Consider the following 25,792-nt stretch of genomic DNA (forward strand, 5'->3'; position numbering starts at 1 on the left):
TCATGCATCTGATGAACAGTGTGTTCCACCCAAATCTTGATTCCCTTGTCATAGTATTTATTGATAATATCCTAGTGTACTCACGTAGCCAGGAGGAGCATACACAACATCTGAGGATTGTACTACAGACGTTGAGGGAGGAGAAGCTTTATGCCAAGTTCTCTAAGTGTGAGTTTTGGCTCGGTTTGGTGGCGTTCTTGGGGCACGTGGTGTCCAGTGAGGGGATTTAGGTGGATTCAAAGAAGATTGAGTCAGTTCAGAGTTGGCCCAGACCGTCTTCATCTACTAAGATTCAGAGTTTTCTCGACTTTGCCGAATATGATCGTCGTTTTGTGGAGGGTTTCTCCTCTATTGCAGCTCCTTTGACCAGGTTGACCTAGAAGGGTGCTCCATTTAGGTGGTCGGATCAGTGTGAAGAGAGCTTTCAGAAGCTTAAGACTGCCTTGACCATAGCTCTAGTTCTAGTTTTGCCTTAAGCATCGGGTTCTTATACAGTGTAGTGTGATGCTTCTCGGATCGGTATTGGGAGTGTCTTGATGCAGGAGGTTAGAGTGATTGCTTATGCTTCACTCCAGTTGAATCCTCATGAGAAGAACTACCACGTTCATGATTTGGAGTTGGCAATCATCGTTCATGCATTGAAGATTTGGAGACATTATCTCTACGACGTGTCTTGTGAGGTATTTACAGATCATTGGATTCTGTAGCACTTGTTCAAGAAAAAGGATCTAAATTTGAGGTAGCGGAGATGGTTGGAGCTGCTAAAGGACTATGATATTACTATTTTGTATTATCTTGGGAAGGCCAATGTGGTGGCCAATGCCTTGAGTAGGAAGGCGGTGAGTATGGGTAGCCTTTCATACATTCTTGTTGGTGAGAGACCGCTTCCATCAGATGTTCAGGCCTTGGACAATCAGTTCGTTAGGTTAGATGTTTTGGATCCTAGTCGGGTTCTAGATTGGGTGGTTTCTCGGTCTTTATTATATGATCGCATCAAAGAGCGTTAGTATGACGACCCCCATTTGCTTGTCCTTAAGGACACGATTCAGCATGGTGATTCGAAGGAGGTTTCTATTGGGGATGATAGGGTGTTGCAGATGTAGGGTCGAATTTGTGTGCCCAATATGGATGGGCTACGTGAGTTGATTCTTGAGGAGGTCCACAGTTTACGGTATTCCATTCATCTGGGTGCTACAAAGATGTACCAGAACTTGAGGCAGCACTATTGGTGGAGGAGGATGAAGAAAGACATAGTGGAGTTTGTAGCTCGATGCTTGAATTGTCAGCAGGTGAAGTACGAGCATCAGAGGCCGGGTGGTTTGCTTCAGAGGCTTGATATTCCTCAATGGAAATGGAAGCGTATCACCATGGACTTCGTAGTTGGGCTCCCACGGACTTTGAAGAAGTTTGATGCTATTTGGGTGATTGTGGACCGGTTGACTAAGTCCACGCACTTCATTCCAATTGGGACTACCTATTCTTCGGAGCGGTTGGTTGAGATCTATATCTACGAGATTGTTCGCCTTCACGGTATGCCGGTGTCCATCATTTCATATCGGGGCACGCAGTTCACATCGTAGTTTTGGAGAGCAGTGCAGCGAGCGTTAGGCACACATGTTGAGTTAAGTACAACATTCCACCCTCAGACGGACGAATAGTCCGAGCGCACCATTCAGATATTAGAGGATATGCTACGCGCTTGTGTCATGGATTTCGGGGGTTCTTGGGATCCGTTTCTGCCGCTTGCAGAGTTTGCCTACAACAACTACCAATCGAGTATTCAGATGGCTCCGTATGAGGCCTTGTATGGGTGGCAGTGTCGGTCTCCAGTTGGCTGGTTTGAGCCGAGTGAGGCCAGGTTATTGGGTACTGACTTGGTTCAGGATGCTTTGGAAAAGGTAAAGTTGATTCAGGATCGGCTTCGCACGGCGCATACTAGACAGAAGAGTTACGGCGATCGGAAGGTTCGTGATGTTGCCTACATGGTGGGGGAGAAGGCATTGCTCATCGTTTTGCCCATGAAGGGTGTTATGAGGTTCGGGAAGAAGGGCAAGTTGAGCCCTCGGTACATCGGCCCTTTTGAGGTGCTTGAGAGGATTGGAGTGGTGGCTTACAAGCTTGTATTGCCACCTAGTCTATCGAGTGTTCATCCAGTGTTTCAAGTTTCCATGCTCCAAAAGTATTTCGGTTATCCGTCTCATGTTTTGGACTTCAGCACGGCTCGGTTAGATAGAGATTTGACTTATGATGTGGAACTGGTGGCCATTTTTGATCGACAGGTTCGGAAGTTGAGGTCAAAGAATATAGCTTCAGTAAAGGTATAGTGGAGAGGTCAGCCAGTCGAGGAGGTTACTTGGGAGACCGAGCGAGAGATGCGAAGCAGCTATCCACACCTATTTGAGACTCCAGGTATGATTCTAGACTCGTTCGAGGATGAACGTTTGTTTAAGAGGGGGTGAAAGTAACGACCCAGCAGTTCATTGTGAATATTTTAGCCTCGTTCCCCCATTTATTGCTTATTCTATGTTCATTTATTTTCATGTGACTTGCCGGGGTGGTTGGTTTGGTTCCAAGGATGTTTCGGAATGGATTGGGACACTTAGTCCCATGGTTGGAAGCCTAAGTTGAAAGAGATGACTGGATGTTTACTTATGAGTCAATGATTCCAGAATGAAGTTTTGATCATTCCGATAGCTCATTATGGTGATTTTGGCTTGAATTGGCAAACATTGAAAAAGTTAAAGTTTGGAGAGTTGAGAAGTTTGACCGAGAGTTGATTTTGTTGTTACCGGGCTCGGATTTTGGTTCTGAAAGTTGGAATAGGTCTGTTGTGTCATTTATGACTTGTGTGTAAACTTTTAGGTCAATTGGAGTTGGTTTGATAGGTTTCAGAATCGATTGTAGAAGTTGGAAATCAATTAGTTCATTAGGCTTGAATTGGGGTGTGATTCGTGTTTTTGATGTGATTTGAGGCCTTGACTAAGTTCGTATAGTATTTTAGAACTTGTTGGTATGTTTGGATGGTGTCCTGGGGGCCTCGGATGTGATTTGGATCAATTTCAGCTTCATTTTAGACTTTGTGGGATTGCTGGTGTTCATGTATGGTTTTCTTATTCGCGATCGCGAAGACTTATTTGCGCGACTGGTGAAAGTGTTCTACGCATTCGCGAGAGTTGGTCCGCGATCGCGGAACTTTAGTTAGTGGTACTACGTGAACGCGAGGGATGTACCTTCGCGAAGAAGGAAGGGGGCGTGGCCTAGAACTCATGCGTTTGTTCTTCGCGATCGCGTGAGGAGGTTCGCGATAACGTAGCTTCGAGTTCATGTGCAATGCATTCGCAGCTGGAGTTCCGCATTTGCTAAGGTCATTTTTTAGGGCAGCATTCTTTTTTTCTTCGCGATCGTGAGGGACTTTTCGCGATCGCGAAGAGAAACCTCTGGGCAGCAGTTATAAAATTTCAAATCGAGGGTTTGAACCCATTTTTTATATTTTGAGCTAGAGACCTCGGATTTGGGCGATTCTTGAAGGGATTTTTAAGGAGTTGAATGGGGTAAGTGATTCTAACTCGGTTTTGGTTGTTATACATGAATTTATCATTATTTGTACGATTTAATTAGTGTTTTGGGTTGGAAAAATTGGGGAAACTTTGTGAAACTTCATAGACCATAATTTGAAAATTTAAAGGTCTAGTTGAGATCGGAATGGAGTAATTTTGGTATGGTTGGACTCGTTATTGAATGCGTGTTCAGAATTTATAAATTTTATTGGATTCCAAGATGTGGGCCCGGGGTTGACCTTTTGGGTTTACTTTTTGACTTTGGTTAAAGAACATAGCTTTATCGTATGGAATCGATTCCTATAGCTTGTATTCATTGTATTAAGTTGTTTGTGGCTATAGTTGAGTCGTTCAGAGGCTGATTCGCGAGGCAAGGGCTTGTTAGAGTAGATGTTTGCATGGTATGAGGTAAGTAATACTTCTAAACTTGACTCTGAGGGTATAATTCTCCGAACTACATGTTATGTGGTTGGTGTTGAGGTGACGCACATGCTAGGTGACATGCGTGTGGGCGTGCACCATAGTAATTGTGACCCGGTTGATTTCGTGGAATTGTGTTGTTACCCGATCTTATTGTTATTCATATAATCTCCATGTGTTAGAGAAATTGAGATGTGATCCATGTTAGAAATCATGTTAAGGCTATATGCTGGCACTGTTGGGACCCATAGAGGTCGTTTATGTTGTTGAGTTATTTGCTTAAATTGTAATTATGTACTCAGTCTCATCTATCATTTTCATATCATATCTCAGTCTCTGTTGCCATTTGTTGTTACATCTGTTGTCATTTATTGATGCATCATATCATCATGTCGGGTTGATTTTCATGTCATTGAGAAACCGAGAGAGTGAAGATTTTGAGTGATATTTATGGGATCGGACTGCACACCGCAGCATGTATTATTTATTTATGCCTGGATCTGGCTATTATAGTGCTTGGGCTATGTTGGCTTATATTAGCGCTTGGGTAGGATCCGCCCCTCCGGAGTCTGACATACCAGCAGTGAGCGCAAGTACCGTTAAGTGCCGAGTGCGAGTGCCTAGTGATTGGGAGTGCTGAGTGATTGAGCGTGCTGAGTGAGGTTGAATACTCCGAGAACATAGGTATATGAGTTCATCACTGTGTTGCATTACAGGTGACATGTAGACATAGAGATGTAATATTCCTTATGTTAGCTATACTTGGCATATTTTATCAGTATTGAGCCTAAACTGTTGAACTTAAAAGCATGTCTACTTTTATGCACTTCCTACTTGGAGACTTTTGAGGTAGCTGTTTTGGCGTCCGCAGACCTCGACTCTCCTTTTTTTAGTTTATTTAGCACTGTTCTATCACTTCAGACAATTGTTTTTGAAGTTTTGACTGTATTGTCATTTAGTTGCTCATGTACTCAGTGACACCCGGATTTTGGGAGATTTTGTATTGAGTCGCGGTATTTTCTTATTGGTTATTTATGAGATTTTTCACTGTTAAGCTTATTTCATCATGTTTTCAATTTAAAAATTCGTGGTTATGTGTGATTTTCAACTTGCCTAGTTCTGTGATAGGCACTATCACGACGTGTTGAATATGGATCGTGATAAGTTGATACAGCATATCAGTGGCAATTAATTTTTCCTAATCTTCTAAATTTGTAGGCTGTTACGGCCATAGTTACAGAAGACGATAAAGTGTAAATAATAGAATTTAAAAATTGATGCACTCAAGCAGTGAAGAGAACGAAAAGTTTCTCTGCAAAATCTGAGCTAAAGCATACTAAAAGGTTTTCTGGCAAGTTAAATTCGGGTAGCACTATAACCATTTCGTAGATTGAAAATTTTGAAGTATTGCATATACATGTTCATAACATGCAGCGGAAGACAATAACAATCCTAGGTAGATCTTTCGTGTTTAAAATTTATTTACATGTCAAAGATCGGATCTAAGACGAACCTGGCGAAGAGAGTCTCGTTTCAAAATTCTTCGATAGTGCGAAGACTCTATGCGTATCCACACCGAGACCGATCCTTGCTATCAACTCTTTGATCAATGAAACGCGCGAACAAATTGAATAAAAATATTTTGTTGAAACTTTTCTCAAAAATCTCAACTCAAAGGTAGAGGAACAAGAAACACTTTTCTTGTAATTGTATTTTCTCTCTTGGCTTTGTATTGCACTTTCACTTTAACAAAATGGGTTTTCTTCTCAAGACTTAATGTGGCAAATTTTCTCCATCACCCTTTATATAGCATCACCTATAAACTCTTTTCCTATTTGGTTGAGGTAATGATTTACTTAAGGTAAAAGTTTATTCCAAAAAGAAACTTCAATCGAATTTTATGGAAAATTGGTGTCACGACCCAAATGTTCCTCCGTAGGATGTCATAACGACACCTAGTCTCTACGACTAGGTAAACCTAACACTTACAGAATTAATAGAAGAATTTGACCAACAATTAATAATTAAGAAATAGAACCTTATTACACAATTTATAATTCCCAAAACCGATAGTACAAGTCATAAGTTCTACTGTGTTTACTACAAAAAAACCTCTAAATACAACTGTTTCAAAATAGAGATAAAACAGTGCAAGTATAATACATAAGGTGACTTCGAAGCCTGTGAACGCAATAATAAGTTTACTTGAGTCTCCACAGCAAGATCCGTACAGCTAGCTAGCGAACGACTGACTCTGAATTAGTTGGATCTGCACAAAAATATGCAGAAGTATAGTATGAGTACACCACAGCGGTACCCAGTAAGTATTAAGACTAACCTCAGTGGAGTAGTGACGAGGGACAGCCAAGACACCTACTGGACTAGATAACCTAAACAAGTATAGGTATAGGACTAACAGAGTATGATATATCTACAGAACTACGCATAATGACAACAATAACACAGTTTAAATCTGGTGAAAAACAAATAAAGGAAAGACAACTAGCAACTTGATAAGAATAACCGCTTTCGCACCAAGTTTATTCAAAAATCCCCACGAGGTACCAAACCTCAAAACTCACACAATTCACGGGTCCCAATTCATGAACCGTAATCACTTGGCATCTTGTGCCCTCATTACACTAACAACTGCACGGACGACTCACATAGCAATAGAACCAATATCACATATAAGACAAGTAGACGGAGTACGTACAAATGATCGGTAGCATCAGTGTTCATCTTCTTAAACTGATAGGGTGATAAAGTACATATATGCTTGTGCAAGTGTTCTAACACAGCTCGGGCCAACGAAATAGAGTAGAGAAAAATGAACGGCACATAAGGAACGATCCCCACAATTTGCACCAAGTAAAACTCACACAGGTTAGGCATGACATTACACAAATATCAACAACAACAATTCCCCCAGGCCATCATAAGTCATCACAAATCAATCCCTGACATAGCCCACCTTGTCTCACCACGTACGCAATAATAAAGTAAATGCCCGCCTTGTCTTGCCACATGCGCATAATTATATTCCCACCTTGTCTCGCCATATGAGCAAACCCACATATATAGCCCGCCTTGTCATGCCGCATATGAAAATATATTAGTAACAATAGCAGGGACAACTCACGTGCGAACACCCCGACAATCCTCTCAACAATACCACGTGTGCCAAAACATAACAACATAATAAAATGACTTTCACAACACGTGCCCATATGCCACAACATTTCCACAAAACAGTTTCAATACCACGACCATGCATAGCCCCCGACTCAACAATACTGGGTACAATATCAACAACAACAATAACACGAGAATACGGCAAGTAAATCAACTCAAGAACTTCAGAACAGAAAGAAACTGACAAACGAGCTCACAATGAAAGAGACAACAGAGAATAATGCTTTCAACAAGAATAACTCAACAAGGGGAGAGATAGCGTGCAACAATGATTTCCACATAAATACAACCCGACGGTAAGAGAGATAGCGTGAATCAATGGTTCTAAATAAGTATATGTCAACAATGAAAGGGATAACAAAACTTCAATTAAGGTTGAGCAATTACGGAAAAGATACTAATAAATTCAATTAAGGATAAGCAATCACGAAAAAGATAATAATGACTTCAATTAAGGATAAGCAATTACGGAAAGAATAATAATAACTTCAAATAACGATAACCAATTACGGAAAAGATAGTATGGCAATAAAAGAGGCAATATCTTCAATTAAGGCACATAAGTGTTTAATTGGCAACAAGGGTAAAACAAGAATCAATTAATTCCAATAATATACGTAAGGGTAAATTTAGTAAATGGAGGATTTAGCATGCTAAAACAACTTCACATCTAATGAATATAAGAACCTAAGAGCCCTAAACGGTCAAATTTCCATAAATAAGCCTGAGTACGTACTCATTACCTCGCGTACACGGCGTTCATATGACACAATTAGCACAAATGACTCAAATCCTAAGGGGTAGTTTCCTCCACACAAAGTTAGGCAAGATACTTACCTCAAAGAAACTAGATTGTTACTCTAAAATGGCCTTCTCGAGTGAAACAACCTCTGGACGGCTTAAATATAGTCAAAATAACTTCAAATCATAAATAAAACTCGTAGGAAATGATTCCGGATAATAAAGCTTCAATCTTTAACAAAAATTAAAAAATCAACCTCAGGCCTGCACCTCGGAACCCGAAAAATTCATAAAATCCGAACATCCATTCAATTACGAGTCCAACCATACTAATTTCATCTAATTTCGACTCTGAATCGATGTTCAAAACCCAATTATTCTCTTTGGAAAGGTTTTTGATAAAACCCCCAAATTCTCCAATCAAAACATGAATTAATTCGAAAATTAACTTCTGTAATCATATTAAAATATAAAAATTATAGTTTTATACTTACCCCCATGAAAAGACGAGAAGAACCCCGCAAAAATCACCTCAATCGGAGCTCTAGAACTCAAGATATGCTCAAAATACCAAAATAACGCGGTCTGATTTTTTATACTCATGGATTTTCTCTTTTGCCACAAAAAAAATCCGCACCTGTGCAATTCCAGCTGTCATTTCCACTTTTGCGGATCATTTTTTGCACCTGCGTCGTCGCAGATGCGGACCCAACTTTGCATCTATGAAGCACCAGCACCAGCTCTCTTCTCTGACACTAAAATGAGCATAACTTCCTCATACGATGTCCAAATTCGACAATTCTTTTTGCTATGGCTCCGGAACTATGATATGGATCTAATGCATTAATAAAAACAGAAATTGGAGCTCATTTTCTTAATGTAGTACCATTTATGCTTGAACAACGAAGTCGAAACATCAAAAATGAGCGCAACACAACCCAAACCTATTCAACTCACCCGAGCCCCTCGGGACCCCGTCCAAATATACCAATAAGTCCTAAAACATAATGCGGACCTGCTTGAAGCCTCAATTCACATCAAACAATATCAAAACTATGAATCGCACCTCAAATCGAACTTAATGAACTTATGAACTTTCAACTTCTACAACTCGCGCCGAAACATATCAAATCAACCCGGAATGACGTCAAATTTTGCATGCAAGTCTTAAATGACATAACGGAGCTAATCCAACTCTCGGAATTGCAATCTGAGCCCCATATCAACAAATTCAACTTCCGGTCAAATCTCTTAACTTTCCAAAACTTTAACTTTCTAATTTTCGCCAAAATGCTTCAAATTATCCTACGGCCCTCCAAATCCGGACGCACGACTAAGTCCAAAATCACCATACAAAGCTATTGGAATCATCAAAATGTCATTTCGAAGTCGTCTACACAAGGCTATTGGAATCATCAACTCTTACTGTTTAAACTTCTAAAACAAGAATCGTTCTTCCAAATTGATCCTGAATCATCCGAACTCGACTATACACGCTAATCATAATGCATAATACGAAACTACTCTAGACCTTAAGCCAATGAACTAAACGCTAATTATTAGAATGATCAGTTGGGTCGTTACAATTGGAAATCACGTCTTAATGAAAACGTGACTGTCGAACCATTCCTCAACTATAAGATGGATTCTCGTCAATCCAACTTAATGTTTGATTCAATTTATGTGTCCTTTATGGACTTTACCTTTCCAATTCCAAATTGGTAAATTAACTAATATATATATATATATATATATATATATATATATATATATATATATATATATATATATATAAAACCTTTATATAAATCAATAGTACTTTATATTATATATATCTCATATATATATTTCAACCAAGAAATATAATTTAATTTTCTATTTCAAATAGAAAACTTTAATTTGTTCACAATATTAACTATATCCTTTGTGCTAGCAAAGAATATAATAATATTTTATTTGGACTAATAACTAAATTTATTTGAATAATTAAATTCTTTAATTTAATTATCAAATAATAAAGTAATTAATCCTTTAGCAAAGACCAGAACACTCGTTAGTGTGCGACCCCATAGGTTCAATACTAAGTCGGTAGTAAATTGATCACATCAATTTGCTAATCAAGGGTGGCGTCTAGCAACACTCCTTAGCGACCGAATAGCATGAAGTATAAAATTTACTCTCAAGAACCCGTAAAAGAATAATGTAGTAATTCCTTATGTCCTTATAACTCTGGGTCACCCTAGAATATGGTTCAACTGTCAAATCCTAATAGGCGACCAACTATGTGTTCATGTCAAATATAATCGATCATTGAATTACCTAAGAAACTCTTTTATTCTTTCATTCAATTTCCCTGGCCAAGGTCTTAATTTAGTCGTTCATAATTAATGACAACATGGAGCTTAAACTCATTATCAAGAGTTGACAGATTCCATCTTGATCAATCACTAATTCTACAAGTATTCAATCGTACCGAATATCCTTTCAACTCTTGCCCTAGGGTCATAGGTATCTAGTATCAAAGCACAATAAATAACTTCTCAATTACTATGACGATCTCAGGTCAAAGGAAACTCTTATATCACATTCTTCAAGAGGATATCATATTGACAGTTTATGATAATTCTAACCATTAGAAATTATCCAATGAGTCAGTTCAATGATCATATCTCTATATGCATCATCTATTTATGTGATTTAGTTAATGAGATCAACTAATCTTTATCCCATAAAGACGATCACATAAATATTGATCTAACCGGATTACTAATGTCCAAATTAATAATCCTATGAACAAAAATAAATTTAGATTAAATTGTAAGAGACTTTGCTCTCATTATCATGATCTTTATCACGATGACAAATCTCAAAATTTAATAAAGGACCTTATTAAATTAATCAAACAATTAATAATAACTATGATAAAAGAATATCAAATACCATATATTTTTATATCAAATAACGTTCACAAAAATATATTCAAATCATCAAATATGAGATTGGATCTAGGGCATATCTACCATATCCCTAACAACCTCCCACTTGCACTAGAGCCAATCGCTCTTGTACTTCATTCCCAGTTACCATTTGCGCTTGTCAAACTCCTTTGCACCAAGAGCTTCATTACATGGGTTTCCAGCATTTTCCTTTCCATCAACATTTTGAATCTCTACGTCTCCACGTTCAACGATTTCTCTTATCAAGTGAGTTTGCAGAACGTGTTTGGATTTTTGATATGATCTTGGTTCTTTTGCTTGAGCAATGGCTCCAGTATTGTCACACAATAGTGGAACCTCACCATCTATTGAAGGAACCACACCAAGTTCTGTTAAGAACTTTTTCATCCATACAACTTCACTAGCTGCTATATATTCTGCTTCGGTCACTGAATCAGCTACTATATCTTGTTTAGAACATTTCCATCTCACTACACCACCATTTAAGGAGAATACATAACCAGAAACAGATTTGCTATCATCTCTATCTGAAGAGAAACTTGCCTCAGTATAACCTTCAAGTTTCAACTCAGAATCTCCATAAATGAGGAATTGGTTTTTAGTCCTTCTTAAGTACTTAAGAATGGTCTTCACCGCCTTCCAGTGTCCCTCATTAGGATTTGCCTGATATCGGCTAGTCACTCCAAGTGCATAAGCCACATCAGGATGTGTACATGTCATGGTATACATGATAGCTCCCACTGCACTAGCAATGGGATACTACTTATTTGTTCTCTGTCATCGGGTGTTTTAGGAAAATCCCCCCTACTAAGAGTAATTCCAGTGCCTATTGGAAGATAGCCTCTTTTGGAATTATCCATATTATACCTCTTTAAGAAGGTATATGTACAAAGACTGGGAAAGCCCAAGCAGCTTCCTAGATCTATCTCTATAGATCTTTATTCCCAAAATATAAGCTACTTCTCCCAAGTCTTTCATGGAGAACTATTCAGATAGCCGAATCTTGGTACTTTGCAATGCTGGTATATCATTCCCTATGAGCAATATATCATCAACATACAATACTAAGAATATAATTGTGCCCCCACTAACCTTTTTGTACACACAAGGTTCTTCTTTTCATCTAACTGTGATGACCCGATAGGTCATCTTATGTTTTTGAACTTAATTCTGTGCTTTGAAGCCTTAAATACCTCATTTTAGCCTTCTTTGATTTACGTGCACAGTCCGAGTTTTTTTAGGAAAGCTTTTATGTTAAAAACAGAAAAAATATGAAATATTTGTCTTGAAATCCATTTGAGTTGACTTCGGTCGACGTTTTGAGAAAACGGACCCGGATTCGTATTTTTCGACGAAACTTATTTTCTTCAGTTTGTCTAGCTTCTAAGTCTTTCAACCCTCTTGATACTTGTTATCCATGATCTTAAAGATTTGTAACCTCCAATGTAACATGATTAACTTACTTTATGTACTTTCAAAAATGATCTCATTTCTGAGCTTACATCAATTGTCTTACGGCGTACTCTTACGTACGAAAACATGGGGTGTAACACAATAAATAGGGGAACGTGGCTACAATACACAAAACGGTCGGCCGGGTCATTATATCCTCCCCCTCTTAAAACAAATGTTCATCCTCGAATGAGTATAGATACATACCTGAAGTGATGAAAAGATGAGGATAATGGCTATGCATATCATGCTCGGTCTCCCAAGTCGCCTCCTCGACTGGTTGACCCCTCCATTGAGCCTTCACTGAAGCAATGTTCTTTGACCTCAACTTTTGGACCTGCCTATCCAAGATGGCCACCGGCTCCTCATCATAATTCAAATCCTTGTCCAATTGGACTTAGCTGAAGTCTAAGACATGGGACGGATCACTGTGATACTTCCGGAGCATGGAAACATGAAACACCGGGTGAACTGCAGATAAGCTAGGTGGCACTGCAAGCTTGTAGGCCACCTCCCCCGCTCTCCCGAGGATCTAAAAAGACCAATATACCTAGGGCTCAACTTGGCCTTCTTCCCGAACCTCATCACACCCTTCATGGGTGAAACCGGAGCAAAACCCTCTCTCGAACCATGAATGCAACATCATGAACTCTCTGATCGGCATAACTCTTCTGCCTAGACTGTGTTGTACGAAGATGATCCTGGATCAACTTGACTTTCTCCAAGGCATCCCGAACCAAGTCAGTGCCCAACAACCTAGCCTCACCCAGCTCAAACCAACCAACCAGAGAGAGACACCATCTCCCATATAGGGCCTCATACCGAGCCATTTGAATACTCGATTGGTAGCTGTTGTTTTAGGCAAACTCTGCAAGTGGAAAAAATTGATCCCAAGAACCACCGAAATCCATAACACAGGCACAAAGCATATCCTCTAATATCTGAATGGTGCGCTCAGACTGTCCGTCCGTCTGGGGATGAAATGATGTAATCAACTCAACCTATGTGCCTAACTCACATTGTACAGTTCTCCAGAAATGCAATGTGAACTACGTGCCCCAATAAAAAATAATGGACACCAACACACCGTGAAGACGGATAATCTCGCAGATATATATCTCAGCCAGCCGCTCTAAAGAATAAGTAGTCACAACCAGAATAAAATATGGGGACATAGTCAACCGGTCCACAATCACCCAAACTACATCAAATTTCTTCGAAGTCCGTGGGAACCCAACAACGAAGTCCATGATAACACGCTCCCATTTTCACTCGGTAATCTCAAGTCTCTGAAGGAAACCGCCCGACCTCTGATGCTCATACTTCACTTGCTGACAGTTCACACACCAAGCCACATACTCCACCATATCTTTCTTCATTCTCCTCCACCAATAATGCTGCCTCAAATCCTGATACATCTTAGCGGCACCCGGATGAATGAAGTACCCGAACTGTGGGCCTCCTTAAGGATTAATTCACGCAACCCATCTATATTGGGCACACATAACAGGCCCTACATCCACAACACCCTGTCATCTCCATTAAAACCACATTGGTATCGTCGTGCTGTACCGTGTCCTTAAGGACAAGAAAATGGGGGTCGTCATACTAATTCTCTCTGATGCGCTCATATAAAGAAGACCGAGAAACCACGCAAGCAAGAACCCGGCTTGGCTCCGAAACATCAAATCTAACAAACTGATTGGCCAAGGCCTGAACATCTATGGCTAGTGGCCTCTCTACTTCTGGTAGATGCCAAACTACCCATACTCTCCGCCTTTCGACTCAAGGCATCGGCCACCACATTGGCCTTCCCGGGATGATACACAATAGTGATATCATAGTCTTTAAGCAATTCTAACCATCTCCGCTGCCTCAAATTAAGATCTTTCTACTTGAACAGATGCTGGAGACTCCGGTGGTTGGTATAGATATCACATGGAACAAGGTATAAGTGGTGCCTACAAATCTTCAAGGCATGAACAATAACTGCCAATTCCAAGTCATGGACAGGATAATTCTTTCCATGAACAAAAGTTGTCAAAACGCGTAGGCAATCACCCTACCATCTTATATCAACACCGCGCCGAGCCTAACACGTGATGCATCATAATATACAGTGTAAGACCTCCGAACCCGTAGGCAACAACAACAGTGGGGCTGTAGTCAAAGCAGTCTTGAGTTTTTGAAAGCTCACCTCACACTCCTTGGAACATCTGAAAGGAGCACCCTTCTGGGTCAATCTGGTCATAGGGCTGGCAAGTGGGCCGGTCCCGGGCCTAAACGGGCCAAGTGAGCCGGTCCAAACGATTCCGGGCCCGGCCCAAATTAAACGGGCCAAACGGGCTTTTTCTAAGGACCGGGACCGTTTGGACCCGGGCTAAACGGTCCCGGACCGCGGGCTAAACGGGCTAAGTGGGCTAAGTGGGCCCAATATTTTTTTTAAAAAAAAAAATAGATATTAGAGACAAAAGGATGTTAAAATAAATATCTAAGATTTATAGATATTCGAATATATATAGTATATAAGATGTATATATAGTATATAAGTATATATATATATATATATATATATATATATATATATATATATATATATATATATATATAGTATATAAGATGTATATAAGATATATATATAGTATTCTTCAGAGGCAGATTTTGAGTAATATGAGAATACTCAGTATTACTAACAGCATCAGTTATCTGACTGGGGGATATAACCGAATCCAAAGTCCATGTGGTTGGAAAATTAATTTTTTCCCACTTAATAGGTCTTCTCGTAGTAATTTAAAATATATTCTGATACCATTTTAACAGGATCAAGTGGCGGGCGGTAATCCGCCATGCCTTCTCAATTAAATTAAAACAGAAATCACCGTTTGACCGGGAACTGGACTTGTTTCACACCTCACATCTGGCTTTTATATGCCTGGAAGGTTTCCACCAGTTAAAGATTTCTATTTTAACATATTTGAGAATTCTTAATCTAGCTAATTCAGTACCCTTATATTTAAATACTGGCGGTAATCCGGATAATCAGTAAGGATAAGAATTGAAATATACTTGAATTTTATATATAGTTTAATGACTGTATGGAAGGTTAAAAACCTTTACTCAAGCAAGGGGTCTGTCATAATATAATACATACTTTTATTGAGCCCATGTGTCTAGCAGTTCTAACCGTGAAAGAAGATGCCCTTTTAACTCCTTTATCGGGCTGAGGTTCACGGCTAGCTAGACGGAGCCACTAAGGCAAAGCCAATAAGAGCAGTATTATATCAGACTGTACCAACCATCTTGACACCAAGTCAAAACTCTATATATAAAACTCATTTATATTTTAATAGATGTCGTCGCTTTCATGGTGTATATAGGAGAGAAGTTAGATACTCAACATAGATATGAAGTCTCTTAGCCGGACATTGTCACGGCCAGAGAGGAGAGACTAGAAGAAAATCTAAACTAAGAAAGACAGAAGTATGTACCTTGTGGCCAAGAAGCAATGCCCTGAAGATGAAGAACTGAAAACTTTTATTTATTTGTTCTTCTATTACAATCTACAAACTTCAAACTAACTCTTTACTTACACTTAGAGAGAGAGAGAGAGAGAGAGAGAGAGTTCTAGAGAGAGGGAGTCTTAACGTCTGCCTCTGAAGAATGAACGAATGAATTCTATAAATAGAAAAAGAAAAGGAATCTATGAACAGTAAAAGTGGGTCCCCGTAACAGTGTTTCTACTGTTGAAACAGTGTATTTACTGTTGATGAACAGTGTATCTACTATTTGAGTGGGTCCGGCGGCTTCACTATGCTGTAGGTCCGGCGGCTTCACTGTTGAGTGGGGTCCAGCTGTTTCACTGTGCTGGTTTCTTTTTCGCTTTTTTCAATTTGCGGATGAGTTCTTCTGCATCATGTAAGTCTTCTTCAGATAATATCCTTTCTGCTTCAATGGGCTGAGAATCTTCAGCAATATCATCGTTGCTTGTTTCACTTTGCATTGACGTATCTGACTTTTCATATTGATTAATGGAAGACAGTAAATTTCTTTTAACCTCTTCCAAGTAACTGTTAATCATCTCTGTTTTATCTCCTTCTTGAAAGGAGATCCTTCTGGCAATATGCCTCACTGAACTGTCATCAATTACCTCTTTCTGAGGTTTACTGGAATATTCTTGGATCTTCATCTCGATTGAATCCAAGAGCTCTTGACCATATAAGGTCTTTGTTTTGGGATCCTTCTTCATTAACTTGTCCCAAAAATTGTTGTAAAAAGTCCTATATAAGCAGGGGACTTGTTCTTCAGTGAATCCGACTTCCGGATTCCATTTGTGTATCCAAGGGATAGAAAATTCCAGAAAGAAATATATTTGGTTAATTTTTTCTGGGTAGCAGATATGATCTGCGTGATATAAATCATTAATAAAAGGAGAAATTTTGCCGCAGTCAGCATCACAGAAATTAATAAACTAATTTCTCAAAATAATTATCTGAGTTTATATGTTAAAGTTTTAGGTGAAAACGTTAGTTTTCTTAATAAAAAACTTGAAGATTTAACAGTCTTGATTAAGGATATGAATACTAAAAAGACTTTGACTGATATTGCCTCTTCTTCAGGAAGCAAATCAGAACCTCAAATTGTTGTTACTCATATTCAAAGACCTCCTGATATTCAGGATTTTAAATTTAAATCTTTTGGAGACTTAGAAGAACTTCTTGATAAAAAGTTATCCGGTTTGAATATCAAACCCATTGATTTATCAAATGATTTTACTGATAAATTAGATTCTACTTTTGACTATAAAAAGGATGTTTTGTCAGAGTTTAATAAACTCAGAAGTTACCCCAAAAAGAATAGTAAGTTTGCAGATAGCAGATATGCTGATAAACCTAGAATGCAGACTTATTATTATAATCGTCCTACTCCTCAAGATGTTTTAATAGAGGAACGTGATTGGAATCAGACTAATACGTCTTACAGTGGTTCCGAAATATACGAATGGAATCTTGATGGATTGACTGATAGGCAGTTAACTATTCTAGTACATAGAATGCTTATGTATGCAACTATCTGTAAAAGTGTAAAGAATACAGATAGGAATATTTGCAGAATGATTGTTGCAGGTTTTACTGGCCAACTTCGTGGCTGGTGGGACAATTATTTATCTGTTCATGAAAGGGCAATGGTTATTAACGCTAAAGCCATTGACGAAGGTCTTGATAACCTAGGCATGGCCCTAGTGGCAAATAGAGAAGATGCCGTTTATACCCTTATTCTTACTATATTAGAACACTTCAATGGTAGATTTACCAACCAGAATGAGACTGTTCGTACTCTCCTTAATAGCCTTAGATGTAAGACTTTAAGTGAATTTAGGTGGTATAAAGACACCTTCATGAGTAGAGTGATGGAACTACCAGAAAACAAGTTTGAACATTGGAAAGCTAAGTTCATAGATGGACTTCCCTCTTTATTTGCCGAAAGAGTTAGAAAAGTTTTAAGAGGCAATTATTGTGAAATCCTAAGAGGCCATTTTTTCTGGGTAGCAGATATGATCTGCGTGATATAGATCGTTAAAAAAAGAAGAAATTTTTATCCATTCTTTGTATAACATGAGAAATGGATCTGGTAAAATCTTTATTGTTGGACCGTGGTATGACCACCAGTTTAGAAACCAATTAGGAACAGTTGTTGCAAATATCTTTGCACATACTTTTATAAACCAAATATGTTTGTGTCTATCATTATTGTAGTATAATACTTTATCAAAAGCTTGGATATAATCCCAATAAGTAAAATTCATTTTATTTTTGTTAAGGCTTATCTGCCTTTCCTTCATTGTAGATATACCCCAGTCTTCAACAGATATAATCTGTTTAATTATAATCTTCGAGAAGTTATAAACGTTCTCGTCTGTGCTATACCCAGAAAAGTGCTGAAAATCTGCACTTCCAGTACTGGTTAGTATCGTTTCATAGTAGGAACGGGTTTTGTATGACTCACCCAGATAATATAACCCATTTATCAAATACCTTTGGAATATCTTCCACGGTTCTTCTTTTCTCTGAATGTCAGAGTTTTCTAAGAGAAATATCATTTCTCTTTTTGGCACTTTCTCGTATGACTTGATATCATCATTGTCATCTTTAGTAATGGAAGCAAAAGTATCACTTTGCTTAACAGAAGTATCTTTCTGTTTTTTAGCAGTCAAATATGCCTGCAAATGTGCGTATAACGGACTATCTTCTGGAATATCTTCCAGATGGACGGATGGTCCAATCGATGATTCTTCTCTGAGAGATATCCTCTCATTGACTAAACTCCTTTTTCCCATTTGTATAACTGGGGAGTTTGATGAGGATCCGTATGACGATCCCGAAGGTGATGCCCTTCCTTTGGACTGTGGGGATGATCTTCCCCAACCTCTACCTCTTCCCCTACCCCAGGGGGGTTCCATCCTGTAAATATTCACGAGATAAGAAATCTGGCAGAGAATTATCAATTCCCTTTTTATATTGTATTTCAAAATCAAAAGGGGCTAATTGAGCCTGCCATCTTGCAAATATCATTTTCGAGGCATCATGTTTAAAATCTTTGTTAAACATATATTTAACAGATTGTGCGTTAGTTTTTATCAAAAACTTTTGATTATATAAATCGTCCTGAAATTTTAAAACACATTTTACTATGGTTAACATTTCATGTGCCACAGTAGCGTATTTTCTCTGGGCTTCAGACCATTTACCAGAGTAAAATCTAATCAGATATTCATGTTTATTATTGGGATTAATTTGTTTTAAAATCCCTCCGTAACCAATATTAGACGCATCAGTCTCTATAATCTTTTGTCATGTAGGATTAGCAAGGGTTAAGCAAGGTAAAGATTTAACACGTTGCTTAATATTTTTTACTAAGGTAGTGTGACTATCAGTCCAAGGGTTTTTATAATTCTTTTATAGCCTATCATATAAGGGGGCTAAATCACGCGACAGATCTTTATAAAAAGGTGAAATATAATTTAAACTTCCCAAAAATCTTTGTAACTGAGTTCTATCAGTAATAACATCGGGAAATTTTGATGCAAAATCAATCGATCATTGAATAGGAGTAATCTTTCCTTGACAAATATAATGTCCTAGGAATCGAATGTTAGTTTGAAATAAGTTCATTTTTTGTTTTGAGATTATCAAACCATTTTGTATAACAATTCTTTTGAAAATATCTAAATGCTTAATATGCATTTCAAGTGTTTTGGAAAATACCAAAATGTCATCGATATATACAATGACGAAGTCTAGATAAGGGTTGAAAATATCATTCATAATTTTTTGGAATTCTGAAGGGGCATTTTTAAACCAAAAGGCATAACATTCCATTCATATTGCCCAAATGGAACATTAAAGCAGTTCTATAAGTATGCTCTTTAAATATTTGAATCTGCCAATAACCAGATTTTAAATTAAATTTTGAAAATATATTGGCGTCATATAATCTAGACAATAAATCTCTTTTATTAGGAATAGGATACCTAACCCATTTCAAATATTTATTCAAGGGCTTATAATTAATGACTAATCTAGGAACACCACGTTCCTTTTCAGCTGCGTTATTAACATAAAAAGCTGTACAAGACCAAGGAGATTTTGAGGGTTTTATCAAACCCTTTGATAGCAGACTATCAATCTCCTTTTTGCAAAATTCTACCAATTCTGCATTCATCTGACAAGGTCGAGATTTAGTAGGAATATCATCCTCAGTGAAATTATCTTCATATGGAAGAGTGACAATATGCTTTTTTCGATTCCAAAAAGCACTAGGATGCTCAGCACAAATATCAATAGCAATCTGCTCGGAAATCAATTTGATTTTTTCCTGTACTTTAGTAGAATTCAAAGTATCAAATATATTCATACTAAACATTTCTAATTGCAATGAATCAACATATTTTTGCTTCATATCAATTAAAGCATTAATATCTCTAGTTACTGGATAAGTAGCAGTAAAACCTTTCGAGTCTATGCTAGTAAAAGGATAAACGGCGTTAATAAACGGAGTTCCAAGTATAATTGGAGGGTATAACTGGTTTTTTACCAAGAAAAAGAAGTGAGGAATACAGACTTTATTCTGACAAATACCCGTATTAGGAAGTTTATACTTTATATCTAAAGCATGTCCGGATGCAGATCTAACCATATGAGTAGTTTTTTGAAAATATTTCGTAGGTACTAAACCTTCTTGAATGCAGCTAACATCTGCTCCACTATCAATCATGGCAATGTTTGTAATTGAGAAACTATTATTAATGAGAATGGTACATTTGATATACCATTTATGAGCAGTAATAATTTGCATCATTCCTAAAAACATATCATGTTTAGGATTAAAACTAATAGGTTTTTCTTCAATATCATTTTCAAAAATACCTTTGTTTTTATCATTAGATTTCTCAGCTGGAGAATTGATTTTCTCAATCTGAGTAATCCTATGATCACAAATCATTTGATTTTGTTTAAGAGATTTGATCTCTCGTTTTAAGTTTTCAACTTCAATTTTTAAATCATCAAAAGAAGAGTCTCTTGCTGGAGTTGCATTTCTGTTCAACAGACGGTTATTAACCTCAAGTAAAGAATAAGGTGGAGAATATTCAAATTCTTTTTCAAAAGGTTTTGTAAAACTAGTACTCGAATTAGAACTTGAACTAGCAGCTAAATTAATAATTTTTTCACGAAGTTTTTCATCAGTAACTTCTTTTAAAAGTTCTATTACATTATCAGATGTAATAGTTTTCATGTTTAAATCTTTAAATTGTGATTGTAATTTATAAAATTCATCATCACAAGCACATGTATCACCTTTGCAAGTTGTACAAGTATTATCAATATTTTTATCGCTATCAGATAAATCAAGCAAATCAATTTCAGCTTCGGATTCTGATTCAGAATAGTAATCAGATTCCGATCCAGAAGTGTATAACAAACTATAAACCTTATCACGTAGTTCATCGTCTAGTCCTAAGGTTTTCAGCTTTTGAAGCTTACAATTTGGAGCTATATGGCCAAATTTACCACACTTGTAACACTTAATGTCAGCAAGATCTTGCTTAGACCTATTTTTGGTAAATCTAGTAGACTTGCGATGTGCTTTTTTGGCTTCTCGTTCTTCTTTGGATCTATATCTAGATTTCTTTTTCCTATAAGGACTGTCTTGGTTGGGGTATCTATGATACTTATGTTTCTTCTTCCTATGAGTAGAAGTCTCGGGTAAACCGAACTGGGTGCAAAAGTCCCCTAACTGGTTTCTTTCCTTAAGCTTATCCATCTTAAGCTGTCTAGATAATCTTAATTCATTACACAGGTTTAACCCTTCCTGTGTGCAAATTCCTATTAACTTACCATAGGTATAATCTACATATGGGATTTCACCATAATTGCCTCTTAAATATTTTCTAACTCTTTCGGCAAATAAAGAGGGAAGTCCATCTATGAACTTAGCTTTCCAATGTTCAAACTTGTTTTCCGGTAGTTCCATCACTCTACTCATGAAGGTGTCTTTATACCACCTAAATTCACTTAAAGTCTTACATCTAAGGCTATTAAGGAGAGTACGAACAGTCTCATTCTGGTTGGTAAATCTACCATTGAAGTGTTCTAATATAGTAAGAATAAGGGTATAAACGGCATCTTCTCTATTTGCCACTAGGGCCATGCCTAGGTTATCAAGACCTTCATCAATGGCTTTAGCGTTAATAACCATTTCCCTTTCGTCAACAGATAAATAATTGTCCCACCAGCCACGAAGTTGGCCAGTAAAACCTGCAACAATCATTCTGCAAATATTCCTATCTGTATTCTTTACACTTTTACAGATAGTTGCATACATAAGCATTCTATGTACTAGAATAGTTAACTGCCTATCAGTCAATCCATCAAGATTCCATTCGTATATTTCGGAACCACTGTAAGACGTATTAGTCTGATTCCAATCACGTTCCTCTATTAAAACATCTTGAGGAGTAGGACGATTGTAATAATAAGTCTGCATTCTAGGTTTATCAGCATATCTGCTATCTGCAAACTTACTATTCTTTTTGGGGTAACTTCTGAGTTTATTAAACTCTGACAAAACATCCTTTTTATAGTCAAAAGTAGAATCTAATTTATCAGCAAAATCATTTGATAAATCAATGGGTTTAATATTCAAACCGGATAACTTTTTATCAAGAAGTTCTTCTAAGTCTCCAAAAGATTTAAATTTAAAATCCTGAATATCAGGAGGTCTTTGAATATGAGTAACAACAATTTGAGGTTCTGATTTGCTTCCTGAAGAAGAGGCAATATCAGTCAAAGTCTTTTTAGTATTCATACCCTTAATCAAGACTGTTAAATCTTCAAGTTTTTTATTAAGAAAACTAGCGTTTTCACCTAAAACTTTAACATATAAACTCAAATAATTATTTTGAGAAATTAGTTTATTAATTTCTGTGATGCTGACTGCGGCAACATCTTCATCAATAAATTTTTGAAATACAGTAAAAGTAATACATGTATTATTAGGTAAAACAAAAGATGATTGAGGAGGGTAAATGGCTTTAGTAATATTGTCATTCCCGTCTTTATAAGATCTTTCCAAAACTTTTATAAAAAGTGGTAAATAGGTAGTTATAAACCAAGGAACAAAATACATAATTTGATTATGTAAAGCACAAGTTTCATAAAACTCTTGTGAAATATTGTTTAAATCTTTCTTACTATAAGTATCAAAAAACCAAGTTTTAAACTGGTTCCATTTATCAGTAAAAAAATTCTTTTTGAATATAACCTCTAGCTTGTGACCCTGGACTAAAATCAATTTGGTGTGGAATCATTAAGAATCATTGGGGTCAAAATCCATTTCGGACGTAGAAGGAATATCCTTATCAGAAATATTATCACTATCCTGAACAATATTTGTTTTGGGGTTAATCTTAACCCTTTCAACAGGTTTATCACCTACTTTAGTAGAAATTGTGTGTAAAGATGCAGCACGATTTCTAGCTGGTCCATAGACTGGTTTAACAGGAGAAATGTGTTGAATATCAGGCAACAGTCTACGACTAGTAAAGGAATGTCTGTTATAACTAGAACTAATAGTAGGCAACAGTCTATTATTAGAAAATGACTGTCTACTATAAGTGGAACTATTATCGTCAAACTGAATGCAAATCCTACCATCCGGATTTTGAGTAATATGAGAATACTCAGTATTACTAACAGCATCAGTTATCTGACTGGGGGATATAACCGAATCCAAAGTCCATGTGGTTGGAAAATTAATTTCTTCCCACTTAATAGGTCTTCTCGTGGTGACCTTAGACTTTGCAAAATTCGTTTTCACTAGAATAGTCTGATCAGATGTATCATATAATTTACATCTGGGGTTTAACGTAGATAGTAATTTAAAATATATTCTATACGATAAACATATCAGTTCAGAACCAGGCGCATAATTATAACCATGCGTTTTCACATTTAATGTTAGTGCATCAAGTATATTAACATCAGATAAAGATAATTGCAAATTGGTTTGAGTATTAAAATATACTGGGCCATAGGCGACAGTAGATTCAATAGAACCCATCAGAGACTGTCTAAAATTCAAATTTCTGGCATCTCTGAGAGCAGCCAAATATATATATATATATATATATATATATATATATATATATATATATATATATATATATATATATATATATATATATATATATATATATATAAGCTATATTCGATAAGCTATATATACATCTTATATACTATATATAAGATGTATATATAGTATAGTATAGTATATATATTAAATGTATATATATATATATATATATATATATATATATATATATATATATATATATATATCGATATAAGATGTATATATATATATATATATATAAAAGTTATATTCGATAAGCTATATATACAACTTATATACTATATATAAGATGTATATATAGTATAGTATAGTATATATATATTAGTCTAAACTCTAAAGACAAAAGGATGTTAAAAATAATATCTAAGTCTAAAGACAAAAATATTGTAAAGAGATATGCCTTGTAATTTTATTATAGCATTAAAAAATATGGCAATATCTTTCTTAGTCTTCATCCCCCTATGGAATGAGCACAACAAGGTGCTAATACCACCATTGAGAAGAAAAAGAAACTAATCAAGATGTGCCAAAATATAAGTTACATAATACATACTAATTTTTGTTCATACAAGTTACATGGTATCTCTTACAAACTTCATAAATCTATCAAGGTCCGGAGGAATTTCCGTTGGTGGTGGCGGAAAAGTTGCTTGGTCATCGCCACTTCCGGGCGAAGCAACATCCTCCGCAAGTTCAGCTAGCATTTCTTCGTAAGTTTTGTCTTCATCTGGTTGTGATTCAGCAAGTCCAAAATTTCTTCTTCCCGACCGGATCCAATCTCTGAAAAGTACTGATTTTTCCAAACTCTCCCTCATAGACGCTCTATAATCACCGAGTTGAAGTCTTGCTTGACTGAAAGCGCTCTCTGATGCCACTGTTGAAGCTTGAATAGTTAAAATATCTCGGGCCATCCTTGAAAGAACCAGAAAGTATTTTTCTTTGTCCTTCCACCATTCCAAAAGATTAAAGGAACCGTCGGGATTCACTTCCTCAATTCCCTGCGACAAATAAACTTCAAGCTCATTTAGTTGTGAAAAATCACTACTACTAGAACCTTGAGAACCCCTAAACCCCGCCCAAGCACTAAGTGCTCTTACTCCCGCAGTTCTTTTTGATGATTGAGAATCAGAAGAAGAATGAGTTGGAACATTTAGTCTAGCATGATTTAATGCAATTTGATAAGTATTAAAAATAGTTTGAGCATTTATTCTAATTGAGGCTATTGTTTCCGGAAGTTGAGATAATTCCTCATCTTTAAGTGCTAAACCATTATAAACAGTTTCATACCAAAAATGAGGACCTCCTAATTTCATACAAGGATTTAACAAAGCAGAAACACCATAAATAAGGGGAATAGGGAAAAAATATTTTTTAAACTTTTTTCTCATAGAATCAATAGCAAGTTTATAAATTTCTCCACCCTCTGAAAAATGAGCAAACAAATTTGCAAGTTCTGCAATATAAACTAAACAGTTAGAAATAGTAGGATAATATTGCCCAAAAAATTCATTTGTAGCAATATGAAATTTTTCTAAAAATTCTACAAGTAGTTTAACATTAGCCCAATCCCCATTTGTAAGGTGCTCATCATCATCACTTACATGTGCATTAAATGTTAAGTTTATGGGGTTTCTATATTCATATGCAATAACCAAACTTTCATACATGTAATTCCATCTAGTTGGACAAGGTTTAGGAACCTTTCTTTCTCTTAGGCCAAATTCATCGCATCTTTTAAAATATTCTCTAAGTCTACTTCTACGATTTGAATAAAAAAGCCAG

Source organism: Nicotiana tabacum, chromosome 13 (assembly GCF_000715075.1).
Source record: "Nicotiana tabacum cultivar K326 chromosome 13, ASM71507v2, whole genome shotgun sequence".
Lineage (NCBI taxonomy): Eukaryota > Viridiplantae > Streptophyta > Magnoliopsida > Solanales > Solanaceae > Nicotiana > Nicotiana tabacum.